The sequence below is a fragment of the Callorhinchus milii genome, unplaced genomic scaffold (genome assembly GCF_018977255.1).
Source record: "Callorhinchus milii isolate IMCB2004 unplaced genomic scaffold, IMCB_Cmil_1.0 Scaffold17, whole genome shotgun sequence".
Taxonomy (NCBI): domain Eukaryota; kingdom Metazoa; phylum Chordata; class Chondrichthyes; order Chimaeriformes; family Callorhinchidae; genus Callorhinchus; species Callorhinchus milii.
In genome coordinates this window covers 4,897,719-4,913,906 of record NW_024704758.1, presented here as the reverse complement: position 1 = coordinate 4,913,906, position 16,188 = coordinate 4,897,719, and the positions used below count along the sequence as shown (strand labels likewise).

Sequence of the window (16,188 nt, the reverse complement as noted above, 5' to 3'; positions counted from 1 at the left end):
AAACCTTGGGCAAGTTTCCTTACTCCACACAGAGCCTAATAATAATCCCTCCAAATCCAAAAACCATAATAAATTGGTCATTTTCAATCTACAACTGTTTGTGGGACATTGCTGTGCGCAATTGGCTGCCGCGTTCGCCCACAAATATACAGTCAATTCACTTTACAGTGTGTTCTGTGAAGCGCTTTGGGACGTCCTCTTGACGTAAAAAGCGCTATATCAAATGCAAGGATTATTATTATTATTATTATGCAGTATATCCTGTGAAGTGCTTTGAGATGGCTCGATGACGTGGTAAGGTGCTGTATCAAATGCAAGAATTATTATTATACTGAATTCATATTCCAGGCTGACACTCCAATGCAGTACAGGGGGTTTCATTGTTGGAGGTGCTGACCCTCTAATGAGTCTTTAAATCGAGGTTTCAACTGCCTATACAGGTAGATGCTAAAAATACAGCTTCACGACTTGGAAAGAGAAGGAAGTTTCTCCAGGTGTCCTTGCTAATAATCTCCCAGATGAAATTGGGTCATCCACTTCATGGCTGTTTGTGGCACTTTGCTGTGCGCAAATTGGCTGCCGTGTTTGCCCACAACAGTCACAATTTACAATAAATCCAATGAAGACATCCTCCCGATTTGAAAGGTGAAATTGCAAATGCAAGGATTATTGTTGTTATGGTGGCTACAGCATTCACCACCTCACCTTCAGTCAGCATGTGAGAGGGACAATGATTACGGGAGATTACAGAGAGAATAAGGCAATCAGCAGCCCATTGCCTCAGCTATACACAGAAAGGGGGAATGATAAGAGAGTGTGTCAAGAATTTAACCCTTAAATTGTCAACATTTTACTTAAATGTCACTGGGCAAGGTTACTCTACCAGGATTGGTGTCCAAGGAATCGGCAGCTGACCATAGTGGAAGAAATTGGCACGATCAAGCTTGTGGTGTTAATGAGACACTCACCAGGTTTATATACATCAATTGGCTTCCTGGTTGATTTTCAGCCCATGTTCAGTGGAGTGGGATGGTTTCACCTTCTTCTGACATTTTTCTCTTGTTTGCTGATGGAAGAACATGAGAAAAAAAGGAGATGAAACACCGCTTAACAATTCCCTGAGGGGGTGGGGGTTTGAAGAAAGGTAATAGTTAATATAACAAGGCAGCCTTCATTCTGAATTCTGCTTCTCCTTGCACACAAAGCAAATTGGCAGGCCAATTGGCATGTGTTGTAAAAAATGGAATTATTTTGTGCGTGGGTTTTATTATCCATTAGTCATATTTCCCCTGTCAAGTGGATCATTTTCACAGCTCCGACACCCAGTAAGTACTGAACCATTGTGCCGTGCCTCCTTTTGTTAGCTTCCAGCGCTCACAGGCTAAGGACAGGGAGTGAGATGGTGATTTAATATAATTTAAGAAGATCTTTCCTCCTAGCACAAACCTGCTCACACCCCACTCCTCTCTCTGCACACTTTGCTTGGCTGGCTCTGGCCTTTTTGCATGTCGCCCTACCCCTCTGCTCCACCATCAGTGGCAGAACCTTCAGCCACTACACTCCAAACCTATGGAATTCCCTCCCTCAATGCCTCCACTTTGCCCCCTCTTTACTCATCTTCAAATCGGACCTTAAGACTTTCCTCTTCAATTGTGTCTCGTCTTTCTTGCCAGCTCAGGCATCAAGCTCTGCATTGTTAAGGCTGGAGATTAATAACTCTTGCCTGAACAAATCCACTTTCTGAGCTCATAAAATAATCCTGCTAATCAAGAATCCAAGATAATAATCCTTACATTTGATATAGCGGCTTTCTCGTCAGGAGGACATCTCAAAGGAGAGGATCTCTCAAACAGGAGATCACTACACTACACAGTATCTCACAAGATATACTGTGAAGTGCATTGGCTGTGCATTTTGAAGGTAAATGTGGTCGCCAATTTGGTTCAGCAATGTCCCACAAACACCATGAAGTGAATTAGTGAAGTATACTTCAGCCACTATGCCCCAAAGCCCTGGAACTCTCTCCATCAATCCCTCCACCTTACCCCCTCCCTCCCCACCTTCAAATCTCACCTAAAGACCTTCCTTTTTTGATCATGTTTTCAGTCACCTCCCCCCTCCCTCTCCCCCTGGCTTGGGGTCAGACTCCGCCCCTGTGAAGCGCTCCAGGATGCTACTCAGTGTGAAGAGCTCCATATAAACGCATGTTGTTGTTATTTAGGGATTGTTGGCCAGGACACAAGGAGACACTCTTGTATCTTGTTCCATTAGCATTAGCATTCCATTAGCATTATGGGTTCTTTAACATCCAACCGACACAGGGAGCTCAGTTTCTGAGTCACCTGAAGGAAGGCACCTCTGGCAATGCAGAGTTTCCCTCAGTCCTTCAAGGGTGAGTCAGCCCAGTCTATAAGTTTGATTCCTGATATGGGGATTGAACCTACAACCATCTGACTGCATCAGGCTAACGAGTTGATGGTTGTGGAGCGGAGCGACACTTTGGCACAGTTGTTGTGCCAAAAGATGTCTGTGTGGTCTCCATTGAATTTTGTTGTTGTTCAGTTAAGCCACTTCTAAGATATTGAGTGGGAAGGGAAATGGCTTCCAAATCGAGATCAAATTTAAGATTAGTTTACCAAAACGCTGCACGAACTTACATTTTAAGACAATGGTCTTAAAAGCATGAGGGATTTGTGTGCTCTTGGTTCATTGTGTTTCAGGTAAATAGAAATGCACGGATTAACTTGTTTTTCTCAGCAAACTGGAACAAAAAAAAGGATCATTTATCTAAACGTGAGGAGGGGGTGAGAACAGCAAATATGTAATTCATTCTGCCCATCATATCTGCTGGTTTTAAGAGCTTTGCTGGCTGTCTGACACAGAACATTTATCTATCAACTCCCCTTCACCTCTTCCCAGACCATATTTATATGGATAATTCTATCCAAACAACATAACACAAACCAAATTATCTCTAAACAAGATATTTCTGAATAAACAGATTTGAGCTGAGCCATAATTCACATGAAGGAATCTATCATAACCAATTCGCTAAAAATAACCTGTTTTTGGTAAATCTTCATAACAGAACAGGGAATTGTGTAATAAAAGCTGGGTTGATGTCATAACTATTATGAGTGTCAAACTTTTGATAGATAATAAATAAAAGGTCTTGAATTCGAGGGTAGAAGTGTAAGAGTAAGGGAATGGGATTACAGTAGAGAGCTTGTATTCCCATGAGTTTAGAAGGTTGAGGGATGATCTAATTGAAGTGTTTAAAATGATAAAAGGATTTGATAGGGAAAATACAGAGACTCTATATCCTCTGGTGGGGGAATCCAGAACAAGGGAACATCATCTTAAAATTAGAGGCAGGCCATTGAGGAGTGAAAGCAGGAAGCACTTTTACAGGGTGGATGCTGGATCCATTCACTACTTCAAGACTGATGTCGATAAATGTTTGTTAGGTAAGAGCATCAAAGGCTATAGAGCAAAGGCAGCTAATTGGAGTTGAGGTACAGATCAGTGATGATCTAGTAGAATGGTGGAACAGGCTCGAGGGGCTGAATGGACTACTCCTGTTCCCATGAGCGGTCCAGTAGGGGAGCTAGCAACTGCAGAACAACAACAACTTGCATTGGTGTAAGTGCCTTTCATGTAGGAAAGTGTCTCAGAGCTCTTCACAGAGAGCCGTAACAGATCTGGGAGGCCCCAGATTTAATGCCCATTCTGTGCTGAGTTAGTTGATTCAGTTGGGGCAGTGGGTGAGATGTTACAATTGGTTTTAATGTTCCTTGGTTATCAAGGGGAAAAGTAAAATAAAACAGGCCTGATCGGAATCCATTGACTACCCCTATTTTAGAGTGCCCAGATGTGAATATCATGTTGTTTGTGGGATGTTGCTGTGCGCAAATTGGCTGCTACTTTCACTGACAAGATGCACAATTAATACACTTCACAAGATATCCCGCGAAGCGCTTTGAGACATCTCGAGGATGTGCTAAGGCGCCATATCAAAAAGGGGTATTTCTTAAATTAGATAATAACAATTATTTTTATTATATGCGTCGTTGAGACGTCTCAAAAAAAAGGAAGGTATTAAAAAATATATTCTGAAGAAATTGTAAGTAGATCAGCTGATGGCAAGATCAGACTCAGTGCAAATCTTCCTTCCTTCCTTCCTTCCTTCCTTCCTTCCTTCCTTCCTTCCTTCCTTCCTTCCTTCCTTCCTTCCTTCCTTCCTTCCTTCTCACTTCCCCTCCTCTCTCCCCCCCCCACCACACACAATGTCCCGTACTCCCTTTGAATAGATAATGTTTAGACGCACTTGACTCTCTGTAAAAATGAGCAAGCCAGGAAATGTTGTCCTTGGATCAGAACCCGGCTTGGATTCTTCTTGTCTGCTTATTTAAAAAGAAAAAAACTATTTATTTTGTTTGTAGCTCAGCCAATGTAATCCATCAGGCCACAGTCCACTCCAACTGAAAACACTTCACGTTCCAAATGTGATGTGTTATCAGATGATCTTGTGGGCGAGAGATAACTGGCAAAACTTAGGAGCCGAGAAATAACAAATACACAGTTAATTCCGGGAATCTAGATTGTGCCTTGACCTCCTCCATTAGTTAGACCCAGACTTTAGCATGATAACTTGCAGTTAGATAGCACCTTTGAATTCAACAGGAATGTCTCAGAGTGTTTCATTAATGCAGTGATCACCCCTGAGCAGACAAGACAGAGATTACACAAGATAATAATGACATCTTTGCATTGGGTATAATTCCTTTCTCATCAGAAGGATGTCTTAATGTGCTTCACAGAATTCACTGTAAATTGTCGTGACAGTGTATTTATGTAGGAAAACTGCAGCCAATTTACAAGAGCAATGTCCCACAAACAGACATAAACAGAGTGAATGGATGATTTTATTTGGGGGATTGTTGGACAGGATACCAGTAAACTCCCTTCTCTTTATCGAATAGTGCCATGGGATCTTTAATGTCCACCTGAACAGCCAGACTGCACCTTGGTTTAAGGTTTAATTCGGCACCTCCGACAATGTAATATTCCCCCCACCCTCCCCGGCACTGCAATGGAGTGTTTGCTTAGGCTTTATAAGTTCAAAGTCCCAACATGAGGCTTGAACCCACAGACTCAGAGGGTGCTACCAACTAAGCCACACTGATATACAAGAGGAAACATTGATCAAGATCACAAGAGAGGTTTGGATCAAGAAGGCCCTTCAGCTCATCTGATCCCATCTCTCCAGAACACCTACCTTACCATGTCTCCATCGCCTTCAGCTTTTTTTTAAGTCAGTCCAGTTTGCTGCCTCAACGACCCTTCCTGGCAACCCATTGCAGTCATTAAGACTGAATCAGAGAGATATGAGCAGTTATCACAGGAGTCAGATGGTTGTGGGATCAAGTCCCACATCAAGACTTGGAATCACATAATCTAGACTATCACTCCAATGTAGTGCTGGGGGAGTGCTGCATTGTCGGAGGTGCTGTCCTTCAGATGAGACATTAAGCCGAGGTCCTGTTTGCCTGTTCAGGTGGACGTTAAAGATCCCATGGCACTCTTCAAAAAGAGAAGGAAGTTTCTCTTTCCCAGTGTCCTGGCCAACAATCCCCCAAATAAAACAAAAATGTTCACTCACTACATGCCTGTTTGTGAAACACTGTTGTGTGCAATTGGTTGCCGTGTTTTGCCTACAAAATACAGTCAATCTATTTTACACTTTTGAGATGATATATCAAATGCAAGGATTATTATTATTATTAGAGCAATGATCTGTCATCACACCCAGCATGCAGCACAGAGGGAGGAAATTTGGCTCGTCTTGGTTGTGCTGGCTCTCTGAAAGAGCTCACTCTCCAGGCCAACTTCCTTCCACATAAATTCCTCCACAGGTGACATTTCCTTCCACTCCCTCGCCTCCCTCTCCCTCCAGCCGCACAGAAATCATTGTGTCCATGGTTACATTTTGCATCTCCATCGGCACCTATCCTATTGACCTCAAAGTCACCAGGAGTTAATGGCACAGGATCAAACACTTTCACTGGGAGTCCATTCCATATTCTACAGCCTCGGAGAAGGCCATCCAGCCCATCATGCCTGGGCAAGCTCTCCGTAAGAAATACCTGTTAGTCCAATGTCAATGGCTTTTTATATTTTTTCCCTTTAAATATTTTCCCCGCTACTTACGCAGTAGAGAAGGTTGCTCCCTGTCGCCAGTCTCACTGGTGTCTTGTTTCAATATTACTGCAATTTTAGAAGCTTAGAAACCGTAGAACCATAGAAATTGACACTTGATATGCACTTGGTACAACGATTCGGCATGTCATAACGTCTCAAATTTATTCTGAAACGCAGTGATTTTTTTATAAAGCAAATGTGGCAGATAATCTGCTTGTATCCATTTCTACAGACAGACAGCAAAGCCATGACTGATAAATTAACTTGTTATATTTATGATTTCGGATGAGGAAGGAATATCGGCCGAGACACACAGAGAATTCCCCACTCTTCTTCAAAGTAAGAAAAGGAAAAACAACCTTCTCTTTGTCGAGTGGTGCCTTGGAATCTTTAACAGGTACACAGGTCCTCAGTTCAACACTTTATCCAAAGGATGGCACCTCTGACAATGCTCTTCTTAAAAGAGCCACAGACACTTCCTCCTGTCATGTACCATCAATGTGGCACCTCATCCGAAGCACCTCAACACAGTGCTCCTCCATTACTATATCGGAGTGTTAGTCTAGATCAGTGGTTCTCAATCTTTACAGGACCAACTAACCCAGGCTGCATATGTTAAGTGTTTAGTTTAAGTCTCCTTCTTCCTACTAAGCTCCTGCAAATCAAAGCCCTAATGGGTAGGATGGTCCTAGCTGGACAAGCAGTGAGAAAGCTTGTGGTCTCAATGGCAAGCTATGCAGTTTTAGCTGGTTAGACTCCAGCAATACACACTCTGGACCCCATCCAAGCCTTGGCTCTCGCCAACCTGCATCCAATACTCTCCAGAATTAAGCAACCAATGTGCTTCCCCAGGAGAGAGAGTGTATTCCATTCCAGACAAGGAAGGTTTTCTGTGTGTAAGCACGGTGATAGGTTTCCGCTTGTGTCAGATACCCGACTAACCAAGAAAAGGGATAAACAGGCAAACAATAAAAAGGAGTTTAACCTTATCAAAAATGTACAACACCAATGACAAAACCTGTGGAGTTCTAGCGTATTGGTTTGAGCACTCGCCTTGTAAGCCCGGGTTCGATTCCCAGGCAGGACAAAACCTTAGGCAAGTCTTCTTACATCACACAATTCTATTACCTAGCAGTAAGTCACTATTATGGAGATAGTAATCCCTTAAAAAAGATAATAATTTGGTCACTCAATCCACAATTATTTATTGGCACCACTGTGCACAATTGGCTGCCACATTTCATCCACAGAAAGTCAATTCACTTTGCAGTGTATTCTGTGAAGTTCTTTGAGATGTCTCCACAACATGATAAGTGATGCAAGGATTATTATTATTATTTAAACTTCCATACAGCTTGCTGCTAATTGCTCCATTACTATTTAGCTGTGGCTGATAGGTTGGTATTGTACTTAAGAGCGAAGCAGAGAATAGCTTGCCCATCCCCATGCATTATCGGAATAGATTGTTTAACAGAGTGTAAGTGAGACGTATCACAGTTTCAGTGTAAACACACGCATTCCCTCTGCCACTGGCAGTTGCCATATTTGGTTGCAAGTCATGCTCCCTTCAGCGCTGCCTGTAACACTGAAAGTTTCAGAGTCTTTGACACAGCACTGTGGCCTCCTCATTAACCCTTGATTAATTATATGATATCTTTGGTGGTCTCCTGTACTCACTAATAAATTAGTGAGCAATAATCTGTCGTCAGACAGCGATTCATTTGCATTAATTTAACTGATCTCTTGCGGCATCCATCCTGTAAGCAGTATTATTCTGAGGTTAATTAGGAAATGGACACTGGAGAACACTTCATTTGATGGATACAGAATAGTTGCAGGAAGCGATCTGGCCTGTAGCGGGCCTGGGAGATTCATACACACACATGAACTGAGCTTCAGGAACCTTATGTCTGATTCATGAATAATGGCAAGAGCAGGGAATTACGTGTTATATCAGTCCATGAGTGTGAGCCTTGATTTACTAAATAACTTTATCCAGTGGCTTTTGAACATCCAAGCAAACTGTACATATCCCTTATGGCTCATGGATTGAGAGACCGAATTTTATTTATTTTTTTGAGGAGGGATTATTATCCCCGGAAAAGCGATCCACCAATCGACTAACAGCCGGGTACTTACTTAACTCTAGGTAAGCAGAGGCGTGTGGAGTAAGGAAACTTCTGAAAGCTGCTGATCACTGGCAGAGTGTCGTGTGACACTCTCTATGCTCCAAAATGTGCTCGCTTGTAGTCCAGCCTTGTTAAAAAATAAATGAGATGCTGTCAACACTGAGCTAGGTACTGTTGGACTGAGCACACGACATCGTGTTACCAGAAAATAGCCCTGGAAATAGATCTTGCCTCCACTTGACTGAGCGCCATCGATCAGCTGGCTTAGGTAATCTTATTTGTTTGGAACCCTGACTGCTTTCATGCATCTGCATATGTGAGTGTCTGTGCGTGCGCGTGTGTGTGGGAACATCAGGTGTGGCATGGTTCGTTGGTGATTCTCCCCCTAATAGTCAACAATGCTCACCCTCATAGAACATTACAGCATGGAAGTAGGCCATTTGGCTCAAATAGTCCATGATGGTACTTATACCCCCTATTCCCCTCACCTATTCCCTTCGAATCCCTTCTCCCTCATGTATGCATCAAGTTTCCTTCTAAATTTGTTGATGTTTTCTGTTTCCAGCAGTGACTTTCACGCCCTCTGTGTGAAGAAGTTCCCCAATAAACTCCCTATTAGATCTGCTGCTGGCTAGTTTCTATTAATGCTCTCCAGTTATGGACTCACTGACAAGTGGAAGCAGCCCATTAATGTCCATCTTATGGAATCCTCTCATAACTTTAAACACCAGTTATTAACACCTGTCAAGCCTCACTGTGAATAATAGCTTATCATACAATGGCAAAAGAGGTTTAGATGAAAAGGGCCTCGGTATGTGTGAATGTGAGTGAGGCAGTGTGTGTGAGTGTCCACATAAGTGTGTATGTGTTAGTGTATCAGGCGTTATGTGTATCCATGTGTGTGAGGAAGTAAGTGTGCAAATGATACTGTGTGTAAGAGTGCATGTGTTCATAGGCTTGTATGTTTCACGGGTGTGTGAGTGTGTGATCGAGGGTAACATACCCATATATAACACACAGCCATGGACACACACGTGAATAACAAACACATGTGTATAACCTGCATCCAAGACAGCACTGATGGGAGGAGGGCGTTTTAAACAAAAAAGGTCACATTATTCATTGAAGCTACAGTTGTGTTGCCATTTGCCTTTGCTAGAATTGAGGTCTTTTCTATATTTTATATGTTATGAAAGCACTGCCTGACTGCCCCCAATCATACACTCTCATTAATAAAAGAGAACTCCATCTCGCTTTTTGTTTCATGACGTAGAAATTGATGGATAGAACCCGCACAACCTCAGGGGTTTACATAGCAAAATATAGCTCCACAACATACCATTATAGCGCACTTTGATGAAACTCTACTTCTCTTATAATACAGGGCTCCCGCAGACACGCACTCACCAGCCAAGACCATGAGCTCAAAGTCCCGACGTGGGGCTTTAACTCACAACCTTCTGAAACAAAGCAGGAGAAAGGCAGGGATGAAACTCTTAACAACAACAAATTGCATTTATATAGGGCCTTTCACATCGAATGTCCTGAGGGTTTGCATCCGAGCTGGGGGCTGGAATCATGAGGGGTGGAGGGAATGGGGTGGAGGTGGGTGAATGGCACGGTCAATGAGGAAGGACTTAAGACGGGCCTTGAAGGAAGCAAGGGAGGGGCCAAGACAGTGGTCCTCTGGGATAGAGTTCAAGGGATGGGGGCAGAAAGGTTGAAAGCCTGACTACCGATGGTGGATGGCAGAACAGAGGCCATAGAGCACGCCAGTGACCGGCTAGCAGATGGATGAACAGATTGATATAGTTTTAATAGGTTGCAGAGGTAGGGAGGAGCAAGATCCTGGAGGGCTGCAAAAGAGAGGATGAGGATCTTAAACTCGGGGTGGGGGGGGGAACAGTGAAGCCAGGTGAGGATGGGGGTGATCGGCTCACAGAGCTTAGTGCGGAAAAGAATATGAGTTGCAGAGATCTGAATAATTTGCAGCTTGTGGAGGGTTGGGAAGTCCGGGGAGCAGGGAATCAGCACAGTCAAGCCTGGACGTGATGAAGTGGCCTGAAGGGAGAGGTAATGGCAGAGCCGTGCAATGCTCCGGAGGTAGGGAAAGGCAGAATGGGTCATGGCACAGATGTGGGGTTTAAAAGACAGTTGAGGGTCAAACAAGACACCAAGCTTCCGTACTGGCATGGTGAGGTGCAGATTGCATCTCTGAATAGTGACTCTGTCAGCGCCTGAACAAATTATATAGAATTACATAAAATATACAGCACAGAAACACGCTATTTGGCCCAACTGGTCTCTACTGGCGTTTATGCTCCACGTGAGCCAAATAAATGTCATGGATTTAATTAAAATCCCCCAAATATCCTTCATGGAATCTTGTCAATCGTCACCCTCTGTAATTTTGGATTGTTGGCACAAGGTTGGGATTTTTTTTTAACGACCTTGAATATACTGGAAATGAGAGTTGTGTTCTAGTCTTTCACTGGCACCAAGTCTCAATTGGTTTTTCATCACTTGTTCATAACCTCCGGTCATGTCCTTGGAAGCCAGGGATGGCTCAAAGATTGTTTCATTGATTTTCAGGACAGACAGAGCAGAGATGAAAAAGAAACAAGTGGCGCAAGATCTGTGGCCAACGCATAAGTAAATCAGCCACCTCCTCTTTGAAGATATTTCTGTCACTGCAGTTCAGGGTTAGGCCAACCACAATCCCCGATTACCCGAGTCCTGGCCAGACTTCACTGGCTGCCTGCCCCAGAGAGGATCGATTTCAAGATCCTCACCCTTGTATTCAAGTCCCTACACTCCTCTGCATCTCCCTACCTCTCTGACCTCCTCTCTCTTTAAAACAGTACCCGTTGCCTTTGTTCCTCCGAGTCTGGCCTCCTCCTCGTCCCCCGAGTCCTCTGCTCCACCCTCGGCGGCCGTGCCTTCAGCCACTATGCCCCGAGGCTCTGGAACTCCCTTCCTCACTCCCTTCGTCTCGCGCCCTCTCTTCCTATTTTCAAGTCTCTGCTGAAGACCTTTCTTTTCGACCGCGCCTTTGGTCACCCCCCTCCCCCTGGCTCGGTCCCGGGATCCATTACTGTGAAGCACTCTGAGATGCTGTCTGGCATGAGGGCGCTATATAAATCCAAGTTGTTGTTGTTGTTGTAAATCTGCCACCTCCTCTCTGAAGATATTTCTGTCACTGCTGCTCAGGGTTGGGCCAACCACAATCAAGAGTGTGAAGAGCACAGGCTAGACACTACATTGTAATGAATAATCCTTCTATTTGATGTAGTGTCCACATCGCCAATACTTTTCAGTGTGCTTCACAGGGAATGTGAAGTCCATGCCTAGCCGTGAACCTATCACCTCCATCTTTGCTCCACTGGCTCCCCATACCCCAGCAGACCGTAAGAACAAAAGAACATAAGAACTGCTATATGAAAGAAGACCAAGGTCCATCCAGTTTGCCCTTCACCATCCTGACAGTCGTATGCACATGTCATGTCCCAAACTATATACTGTATCCCAAGATATTATTTCCTAAAATAAATCTATCTAATTTGTTTTTGAAAGAAAAGGATTGAGTTCAAGATCCTCGTCCTGACACTTAAGTCCTTCCATGGTCTTGCCCCATCCTACCCCAGTGATCTCCTCAAACCGCACAACCTCCTCACTCCCTCTGCTCAGTGGGCACTGACCTGCTTCATGTCCCCGCCCCACTATCACCAGTCAGGTTTTCAGCATATCCTCTCCACTCTCTTTAAATCCATCCTGGAATCCCTTCAACTTGCCCTCCCTCGTTTCCTTCAAAGTTTGCCTCAAGACCTTCCTCTTTAACCATGCTATCAGTCAACTTTCCTCCCTCCCCACCACCCCGTCAGCTCCCCCCAGCTCGGGTGCAAACCCTAGGCTGTCCAGCACCTTGGGACATTCTCCCAACATGAACAACGCTGTGTAAATGTGAATTTGTATTGTAATTGCCTTTGGGTGTAATGGCTAGGAATTTGTCAATACAAAAGCCTTGAAGCAAACATCCAAAAGTCTATTTGGAGGATTATCGGCCAGTTCACTGGGAAACACTCCATTCTGTTTTTGAAAAGTGCCATGGGATCTTTAACATCCTGAATGTTTCTTCCAAAGGACAGTCATGTTTGCTTACAAATATGCAGTCACTGCACTGAATAATAATCATAATAATCCATTTGATATCTGGCCTCTCAGTTTGGGAGGATGTCTCAAAGTGCTTCACAGGATTGTGTATTTAGTTGGTGAACTCAGCAACCAATCTTTAACGTCCAATTGAATAGGCAGACTTGGTTTAACGTCTCATCTGAAGGATGGGACCTCTGACAATGTTGTGCTCCCCCGAACACTGCACTGGAATGTCAGTCTAGACTGAGCTCAGAGTCCTGATGTGGGATATGAACCCACAACTTCTGGCGCTCAGAGGTGAGAGTGCTACCAACTGAGCCCAGCGTGTCAGTGATAAATGTAAACTGTTTTGAGAGATGGTACAACACTCTAAAAATGCATGTTTCCTTTCTGCCTTCCAACGTCCCTCCAATAGTCAATATTTGGTTCCGCTTGGAATGCGTCATATCTGCTCTCTACCACATGCTGTAATATGTGAATCCACCTTTCTCCCTGATAAACAAACAATGGAATGGTTGATTAATCTTCCATGTGCTAATTCTTTAAGCGTAAAAGGATCACTGGCTGCATTTGTTTTGTTAAGTGCCTGTGACTCAGGCATTTCATTCCAGGCCTCACCTGCCCCGGTTGCTCATTACACTGATTAAGGGCTGAATTGATGAAAGGGAAATGGGTTATCAAGACTACCACTGAGACAAAGCTCGATCTGAAAAGTGACTCCTGTGTTTCCATTTACAGTGAATAATGCATAGCCTTAGACAACAAGCAAATTCTCTGTGAGCTTCTGTTACTTAGCAACAACCCTTGCATCTTCTGAAATAGCTCTCTTTTTTACGTGGGAGAGGGGTGGAGGTATGTGGGGTCTCTCTGGGGCTGAGTTGGTTCCAAAAGAATACGGGAATGGGACATCGGAATCATTATGTGGCAGTCTCAGTAATCTGGTTCCTGAGCCAGATTGGTGCACTGATGGCAAAATACACAGTCACTACACTTTTGAAATAAAGCCTGCAAAGCACTTTGAGATGATCTCCCAGCACGAAAGGCGTTGCATCAAATTTAAAGATAATAAGATTTTGAGGAGTTTATCATTCGTAGCCTGGGCCATTGTTAGAAAGGAAACACAGTACATCCTTTTGTGGCAGAGAGCCATGTCCTCGAGGAGTACAGACTGAAAAAGATTTGCCCAACTCTTACGCACAGACCTCACAAACACTGGTAGCCAAGATCACAAATGATACATGTACATCCACTGACGAGCTGCCTGTTCTCCAACCATGGCAGTAAGCCTGACCAGGAAACAAGTTCACTGTCTCAATACCAGACTCCACGGTTGTTAATAAAGGCTGTCAGCGATTGCATTAACAGAAGGAAGATGGAGCAGATCTGTGATAAGTGACAGCGAGTGTTCAAAAGTGGGAGGAGGGGAGGGGAGAAAAGCTCTGTGTAATTAGCTTGTCACTTGCACGGTAAAGCTCTCACCTCTCGCGTCCCTGTATTTCGTTCTCTCGTTGCTCTTCCTCTGACAATTCACAGGCTATTAAAATACAAGGAACATCTTCCCGTCTTACCTAATTCAGCTCTCCATATGTTCGACCTGCATCGCAAGCCTTGGCTTTTCACCTGTGCTTCCCAATTATACAAAACGAAAGCCACCAAAGGAAGGTGTGGGAATGGAGCGGGGCATCTCACAGCTGTAGTCAGCTGCTGTTGATGTTGAAATGGAAGAAAAGAAATGAAAGAAACAACTTTTTTTGCTTTTCATGTCAGAACATCAGAAAGTCCTTCACAAGTTTTCTATGAAGTGTGTACAGCGTGGCTCTGTTATAAGGCCCAGTGTGCTTACAGCATAGGTCTAATGTGAACTTGCACTGTACCGGAGACAAAGTGCACCTGGGACTATGTGCTACAAATGGCTCCTGATTCTAAGCCCAGTCTGGCTCAACAGTAGGGCTTGGAAAGACAGACCAGTTGCAGGAGACAGGCATTCTTCCCACTCAGCCCTAACATATAGGGCTTTGGCTTGTTGGTCCTCGCTGGACAAGCAGTGGGAAGCTAGCCAGGCAAAGCCCTCAATGGCAAACTATGCGGTTATCGCTAGTTCGACTCCAGTAGTTACCCCAAAGCACAAACTGCTGTCCTCCTGACGAGAAAGGTGCCAAATCAAAGGGCAATATCAAAATATTATTATGACCCAAGATGTATTCTTGTAGTGTATAGCGCCCTTCACGTATGATAGCTTCTCAGAGGGCTTTACCGTGAGGGATCAATGGGGAGCGGGGAGATGACCATAAGGTGGGATGTAAAGACAAATTGGGGGTGGGTGGGGGGAGATGGAGATGTTGAATGCATGAATCGATTGGTGACCCTTTGAGGGTGGCGTATTCTTGAGACAGTGTAGTTTAACACCATCAACAAAGAGTATTTTGAAAAGCTGAAGAGATTTGTGTGTTGTTTCCAGCAGTTGGAATGATTCGGAGCAGGAAACGGTAAACAGAGGAGCCCCTCTCTCCCTGGGCTGTGCGCACACAGAGCTCCACTAATCAGGAGTGAACACTGGGGAGATAGTTTATACAACTGAGGCATCGCGAGTGTGCCTTTCACAATCCCAGTTGAGTTTGCAAGCTTGATGTCCAGACCTTAGCTGCTCTCTTTGCTCAACTCCCTAGGCTTCACCAACTCTCAGTTCTGCTGTAGTTATTTAGGTTCAGGCTCTTTGCTGGAGTGTTTCAATGTTATTCATATTTTCTAGCTCTGAGTAATAATAGAAAATCAATGTAGTTGATATAACACCTTGTCACTTTAGCACCTCGTCTGTCAGCCTGGCTCAGTTGGTAGCACTCTTGCCTCTGAGTCAGAAGGTTGTGTTCAAGATCCACACTAGTGGGGTCCTGTATCTCAGTGGTTAGAGCACTCGCCTTAAAAAGCGAGAGACCTGGGTTTGATTCCCAGCAGGGCAAAACCTTAGGCAAGTTTTCTTACTGCACACGCCAGATAATAATCCCTCAAGAAAAAAGCAATACTAATTTAGTCACTCAATACATGACTGTTTGTGGGCCACTGCTGTGCGCAATTGACTGCTGCGTTTCGCCCACCAAATATACAGCCAATTCACTTTAGAATATATTCTGTGAAGCGCTTTGAGACTTCTAGAAGACGTGAAAAGCGCTATATCAAATGCAAGGATTGTTATGATTATTATTATCAGGACTTTAAACTCACAGTCTAGGTTGGCTCCATGGCAGTACAATACTGGGGAGCGCTGCATTGTCCTTTGGATGAGACATTAAACTGAGGTCCCCCTCAGGTAAAATTGATCATTACTTCATGGCTATTTGTGAAATGGTGCGATGCAAAATTGGCCGCCACGTTTGACTGCAAATAATAATAACCCTTACGTTTGATATTGCCCTCCACCTTTCCGACCCCAACTCCCTGCTCGGATCCAAATACCTGACTGTCCTGTGTCTTGGGAGGTCCTCCCAACATGAAAGGCGCTATACAAATGTAAGTTGTTGCTGTTGTTGTTACTGCTGGGTAAACAGAGATGTTGTGTGTTTGTGGAGCAAGGAAACTTGCCTAAGGTTTCACCCTGCCTGGGAATCGAATCCAAATGCGAGGATAATTATCATATGAGATCCTTATTTTAGTGCAAGTTGCTGTAGATAAAGATAGCGAGCATATCTGGGATGACCTTCTGTGCAAAGCC

General features: G+C 44.1%; 1 non-coding gene across 1 annotated transcript; it reads left to right on the top strand.

The window, feature by feature from the left end:
• Positions 1-15,366: 15,366 nt before the first annotated feature.
• trnal-uaa lies at positions 15,367-15,439 on the top strand. Its single transcript has one exon. It is a non-coding gene; the product is annotated as a tRNA-Leu (tRNA).
• The last annotated feature ends 749 nt before the right edge of the window (positions 15,440-16,188 follow it).